The sequence below is a fragment of the Dicentrarchus labrax genome, unplaced genomic scaffold, assembly GCF_905237075.1.
Source record: "Dicentrarchus labrax unplaced genomic scaffold, dlabrax2021, whole genome shotgun sequence".
NCBI lineage: Eukaryota > Metazoa > Chordata > Actinopteri > Moronidae > Dicentrarchus > Dicentrarchus labrax.
In genome coordinates, this window is record NW_026136715.1 from 3,348,923 (window position 1) to 3,355,644 (window position 6,722).

The window sequence follows — 6,722 nt, forward strand, 5'->3', positions numbered from 1 at the left end:
GAATAATATCTGCTTCACTTTCTTCACAAGCTATTCACTAACTTTGTCTTCACTGGGGTTTTTGCTGAAAACAGCTGCCTGCTGCTGCTGGAAATGAGGTTAATGAGAGCGCTGAGAGTGAACCTTACAGGAAATGTGCCGTACAATAAAAAAGAAAATGCTGAAATGCTTTGTAGAGCTGAGGGAACTGCAGAGTTGGGTTTCAATTCTTTGTAGGTTTATACAGACAGAACCCCTCTGACACCACATAGTCATTCAAATCATTAATATAAAAATAGTGGTCGTCATGCATGACGACCTATGATTCTCATATTCAAGTAATTACACACTAATGAAAACATAGCTATGAATATTATATTCCATTTTGCCAATGGAGCCTCCTAAATGTTACACAGTGGACCTTTAAAGGACCAGTGTTTAGGATTTTGTGGCATCTAGAGGGAAGTTGCAGATTGCCATCAACTGAATACCGCTCACCTTCCAAGGGTGTAGAGAAACTACAGTGGTCACAAAAACCACGAAAGGCCATTTTGCAGAGCCAGTTTTTGATTTGTCCGTTCTGGGCTGTTGTAAAAACATGGTGGTTCAACATGGTGGACTCCATAGAAGAGGACCCACTCCCTCTGTAGATAAAAACAGCTCATTCTAAGGTAACAAGAACATAAAGATTATTATTTTCAGGTGATTATACACTAATGAATAATATATTCCATTTCTGCCAACAGTTCCTCCAAAACTGTTGGATCTTTGAAAGAGCAATCTCTTTAAAGATCCAGGCCGGTCACTTCAGAGTCAAATACATGATCAACTTGAAAATATGGAAGACTTCCTGGAATCTTTCAAAACCTTATTCTTTTGCAATTATGCCTTCAGTATGGTGGTCATATGACCAAGAAGAAGTGGACAAAGTATGATTTTATGATTTGGTTTTATGTTACTAAACTTTACTGTACTTTGTAGCAGAGCACAAGTAGTAGAGATTTTGGACATACTGCTTAAGGAAGTATGTTGTTGTTGTTCATTTTTTATCACTTTTGATAAATTATTATCAAGCAAAAATGCCATAGGTCTGGTTCCGTCTTTTCAAAATGTGAGGATTTGCCGCTTTTTATTGTTGGAAATTGAATATATATGGCGTTTGCAACGAAACAAGCATTTGAGCTTCAGCTTTCGGAAAGAGTGACTGGCGGTTTGCTCGCATTCAGTGGATGTAGCCCTTTTTCATTTTCACCGCTGATCCTGAAAGAGTCTGTGCGTACTGACAGCCGCCTTACAGAGAAAGACAGACAATATTTTGAGTTTCCCATGCGGCCAGTGATACCTGCTGTAATTTATACTGGTTTCACTGGTGTCTACAACAGTACAGATGTCTGTGTACCTCTGCTGCTGAAACAGCTCGGACTTCCAGTCTCCAGCAATAAGCCAGCGCTGCTTCATCCCGCCAAAGCAATAAGCTAAACACGTCTCCCCTCGGAGCCTCATGCCTTAAAACCAATAAACCGAGAGCAAAGCATAATGAAATGGGCGATTCAGGGAGAGCATAAGCCCGAGTCCACAATCAATAAAGAGGAGAGGCGCTTTTTTTCCTGACTTAAGTATTTACAGTTGGGAACTCTAAACTTTGGAAGGGTCTGCCTGGGGAAAAAACGATTGGCAAGAAGTGCCCCTTCTTTTATTTGCATTTAAAGTGGTAATATCAGTTCCGTGTGTTATTTTTTATTTTGTCTCCATCTTTGCTGCGATGGGTCATTGCTGTATCTGCACCGAGATCCCCAGGGATCATTTGTCAGTCAAACACTTTGGCTACTCCTCATGTCTATTTTCTTTTGGATTTCATGCTGATGCAGTTTCTGGTTGAGTCATTTCAGGTTTATTTTCACAGCACTCTGCTAGAGCGTCTCAAAGGATATAGGCCTAGAAGTCATACCTTCATAGGATCTAGAGCAAAAAGATACAGTGTAATCACACAAGAGAAAGAGTGGAAAGTAAACTGTACTGTAAGGTTAAAATTAAGAAATGTGATAAATACATGTGAGTTGCGGAAGATGATGTTATTCTATATTGTCTATTTTCAAATTTTAATTTTTTTTAAAAAGGCTTCCCAAAACAGCTGGCCATTGTAGTTTTTAGTAACCATTATTCCAACAGTGGGAGAAGCATGGGGACTATTTTCAGTGGCGGATTGATCCACATTTGGTAATCTAGTATTTGGGGCAGCAGGATGGTACTGCTATACTGGTTAGTAGGAAACGTTCATTGATATCAGGAAAGAAAAATATGAAATATCATCAGAAAAATACATCTAATTGTTGCACATTTATTCAATAACAGTTTTAGAGGTTTGTAGTTAATTTATCTACATATCGTGCTGCTTGCATGACAACTACTTTACTTCTTTTAAGACAGAGGTATTGTACTTTTTACTTCACTAGATTTATCTGACAGCTAGAGTAAGCATATTCTGCACACAAAACGTAGGATCAACTAAATTGTTATAGAGCTCAAGAATTTTGAACTTTGAATGCTTGTTGTATTTGTACATTGTGGTATTGCTACTTTTACCAAAGTAAAGGATATGCATTCTTCTTCCATAGTGATCTCACAAATGAGATGAACAAAACATCTTGGCAGGTTATGTTTTCAGCTCAATATTTCTTTATTACCCACACAAATGTTCAGTGAATCATAGCGCAGAAATATAAGCTAAAACACACAATGTTACACCCAAATAAAAAATAATGAGGCAGAGAGATAAAGCTTCTAGGTGGGGTGACATTTGAATCCACCGCTATGTAAAATCATTGTATCCAGTTGTCTTTAAGAGAGCAAACACACACAGACGCACAGCTGAACTGAGCACCTCAGACAGACATTCAAGACAAGACATTCAGCCACACAAATACCCATACAGACAGCAAACAGTGAGAGTGTAATGATGCTGAAAGATCAAGAGGCATATGTAGTCGCAACAGCAGACTTCAGACTAAAGTAAAAGAAAAAACAATTTAAAAACAAGCTGATAGTGCTGATGCAAACCTTCTAATGGTCACTAGATACTGGCTTTGGTTTTTGTGTCCCTGTTCTAGCCTCAGTGTCTACAAGACTAGGCTGTGTCATGTTCAGGTGCAGCTGCTGAGGAACATCTGCTGACATCGCCCTTCTACTCAGTGTGCCAATTACCAATGGATGCATGAATGGAGCGCCCCTTCTCTCTGCTTTATGAGCTGGGTCTATTTTAGCTTGCCAACCTCTCAACTGTGAAACTTTGATTCAGATGGGAATGTATATAAATGTCTGTATTTATTAACAATTAACATGAAAGTTGTATTTAACAATGTATTTGTTATTGATGTTTTTCTTGTTTAAATGCTACAGCTGTAAAGATAGACCATGCAATGCTATGTACAGCAACTAAATTAACTGCAAATGTATTCTTTAGGCTCATGAAACATACACAATAAATGCCACAGAGCTTTACCGGAAATCTGCCAGCTGGAAAACAGACTCTTCCACATCTGGACATTGGTACGGCCACAGTGGTGTGACGAAGCAAAGGTGCAACTGCAACCGGACATATTATCTTCTACTGTGGAGAGTCAAATATTTGAAGAATTTCTGAATAAAGTCCAAATGACAGCGTGCAGACTAAAGTAATGCATTTGTAATGTAGAGTCATTTTTAACATCATGACTCTGGTAAACATGACGGACTGATTCTGATCCAGTTGATGTTTTTATCTGAATTCATCTCTAATTTATTCTTCGGGATGAGAGCTGATGTAGCTCGTAAAGTAACAAAGAGGCTGTGAATCTGTATCTTTGCATTTTTCTTGTACAACAAATATATTAGACTGCATTACATTACATTACAGTACAACTCATACAAACAAGAAACCTTCATTCTTAAAGTACGCTAACACAAATGTAGATTTTATTTTTTATTAACTGTATGTCAATCAGAATCATAGCTACTGTATCTTGTGTTTCTCAACATACTGTTCACCTCAGCATGTCACGTTAAGTGACACTATTCAGTGTATTTCACACTGTAATCGTATCCCATTAGGACACTTCACACTCATTGGCAAAGACTGTTAGATGTCTCCCCAAATTGAAATGAAAATGATGCCCTTGCTGACTTTCTACACCTTCACGCTGCCTCATCCATCACATTTATTCTGAATGAACAGTTAAGGTAGCTGCTCTGTAGAATAGATGACTTTAAGTAACAATGTGTGAGTCCGTGTGCATATTTTTGCATGTGCACTTGTGTCTTTGTGCATGTAAATTTCAGTATGTGTTTCCATATGCACGCATACTGCATTTGTATGAATATGCTGTATACAGACTTGCAGGCACGTATCTTAAAATGTGTGTGCTCTGTTTCTGCTGCTGCACTGTAACCACTGGGGGAGGGAGACAGACAGAAAGACGATGGAGAGAGAGAGACGGAGGAGGAAGGAGAAGCAGAGGTGCGATGAGAGACAGAGCCAAATAGAGAAGGAAAAAGACGACGAGAGTCAGATCGAGCGAGAGGGAGAAAAGACCTCAGGGAGGGAGAGGGATGGGATGACATCACAGCCGATCGGTGAGGTAATGTCTGTGACACAGAAATTGAACAGATAGAAGAGATTTCAGATCGATTAGAGCTTCTGATACCGCAGCTCATAACTGCTCAAAGGAGATCTGAAAACGAGAAAATACTTGTACAAACACCCACTGCTGCTCACTATAGTAATGAGCCAGCCAGCAGTTCGGTGTAGTAAGCCTACTGTACTTTTCATTATTAACCCTCATGGGTAAAGGACCAGAATCAATGAATCGATGCTGATTCAACATCCTGGCTAGGCTTTGTTTTGTAATCTCTGAGTGCTTCATATTCATCTTATTAATGCCGACCTGGATTACGATGATGCTAAAGTTGGTGGTGGCATGTGCCTGGGTTCCCTGATTCTCCCCCTGTCAACACCGTCAGATTAGCCTCAATGTTGGAAACTCTGCAGTAAACAGTGGCTGGTGATGCTGATCAAATGTAGCTGATAATTGAGTCTCCATGACTAACGCTGTGCATTGTTAAACCCTGTTGGCGAATGTGGAAGAAGCGCGCAGGCCAACAGAACTACCAACAGGGCTGAGCAGAAGGGGGGACTGAAGACCAGGCTCTGGGCCAACAAGGCTATGCTAGTGTTATCACTAACAGGCTCGCTGTCAAGCTGACCGGTTCCAACTCCAAGAGACACCCTATCTTTAAAAGTTACAGTTAGAACAAACTATCGTAGCACACTTACAGCAGCAACACAAGCTACTGACTGCTACTACTAACCCTTACGCTCAATTTGAAAATAAAAAAGTTAGCAGTCCAATATAATATGGACAGAGAGAGAAACGGAGTAGAAGTAGAAGAGTGAAGATTAAGGAGAATGAAGAGATCAAAACAGAAAACCAAAGAGGGAGAAATCACACAGAAATCATGATTCGCATCACAGGAATCGTGGGTGACGTGGTTTCTGAGGTCTCCGACACTTCAGCTGCTGATCACTGAAGTCCTCTGTTGCTGTTCAGTTCATCATTTCCATCCCGAAAACAGAAAAGCTTCTAAGGGGTAGTTTTATGAGGGAGGGTAAGAAAGACAACATTATTATTGTCTAAATTAATTCAATACAGTTTTATTTATTTATTTCTCTAACCTAACCTAAATACACCGGTTAGGATGAACAGTTGGGCTTGTGCTGTGAGATAGCACCGGTGCTCCTGTGCTTTAAAATCAGGATGAGTGGAGGAATGCCTAATTTGAATTATCAAAGGCAGAAAATGATACCAAAGAGAACACTGTATATCAAAAAGATGCATAACCAGCATGTATTAACCAAAGAGAATGTAACACCCTAGCATACTAAGTTACAATGGCATAAATTACAGAAACACATTTGGCATTACAATTTTCATCAGCTGAAAGGATTTTCTTACTTTTTCTTTTTATAAAAGTGAATACATCTGGCTGGCAGCAGAGGTAACCACACTTCAAGTGGCAGCCATCCAGATTTGTTTCATGAAAAGGAAATTAGCATCACTTTCCAAATCAAATGACTATTGTATGTTTTAATAGTGCCTGTGATTGATTTGTGAATTACCTCTCCGCTGTCTTCTTGATCTGCTGAAGTAGCACCATGTAAACACAACCCTGAGTTCAACATCAGTCCAACCAGTCCTCCTCTGCTATCCACATTTGCAAACCCCTTTTTGTCTGTCCAGAAATAAACTATGTGATTTACCACAGATCTTTACACCCTGAAAAGTCTCGTTAGCAGCACTCACAGTGTTACAGAGGCTGTGTTCACACCTAGCACTCGTCTAAAGGGACAATGATGTCATTTGAACTCAGGTGATACCAACACAACTAAAAGTGTGTCTCAGTCCTTTTATAGGACAACTGTGGTGTCCCTTGTTACAAGTGAATGTAGACAAAACAACTCCAAAACAGAGGGGGTTATGGTTTTTTTATATGATTTGGACATGGTATTATACCACTCCTCCCCAGCAGGAACTGTCTTGTCTATTCTTTTTACTTCTGTGTTCAGACTTACAGTGTTGGCTGGATGAGACAGATGCTCTGCTGCTGTCATCTGCTGGTCATAGCTTGTAATTACACCACAAAGAACTATTAGCAGAGGGGGTGGCATTGATAAAAATGCATCAATTTGGTTTTAAATACATTCACTTTTG

At 39.6% G+C, this 6,722-nt stretch overlaps 1 long non-coding RNA gene across 1 annotated transcript; it reads right to left on the minus strand.

Moving 5' to 3' along the window:
• Positions 1-2,664: 2,664 nt before the first annotated feature.
• LOC127376957 (uncharacterized) lies at positions 2,665-6,292 on the minus strand. Its single transcript, XR_007887591.1, has 3 exons — positions 6,131-6,292; positions 5,967-6,018; positions 2,665-5,594 (listed from the first exon to the last, which is right to left on the minus strand). It is a non-coding gene; the product is annotated as an uncharacterized LOC127376957 (long non-coding RNA).
• Positions 6,293-6,722: the final 430 nt, after the last annotated feature.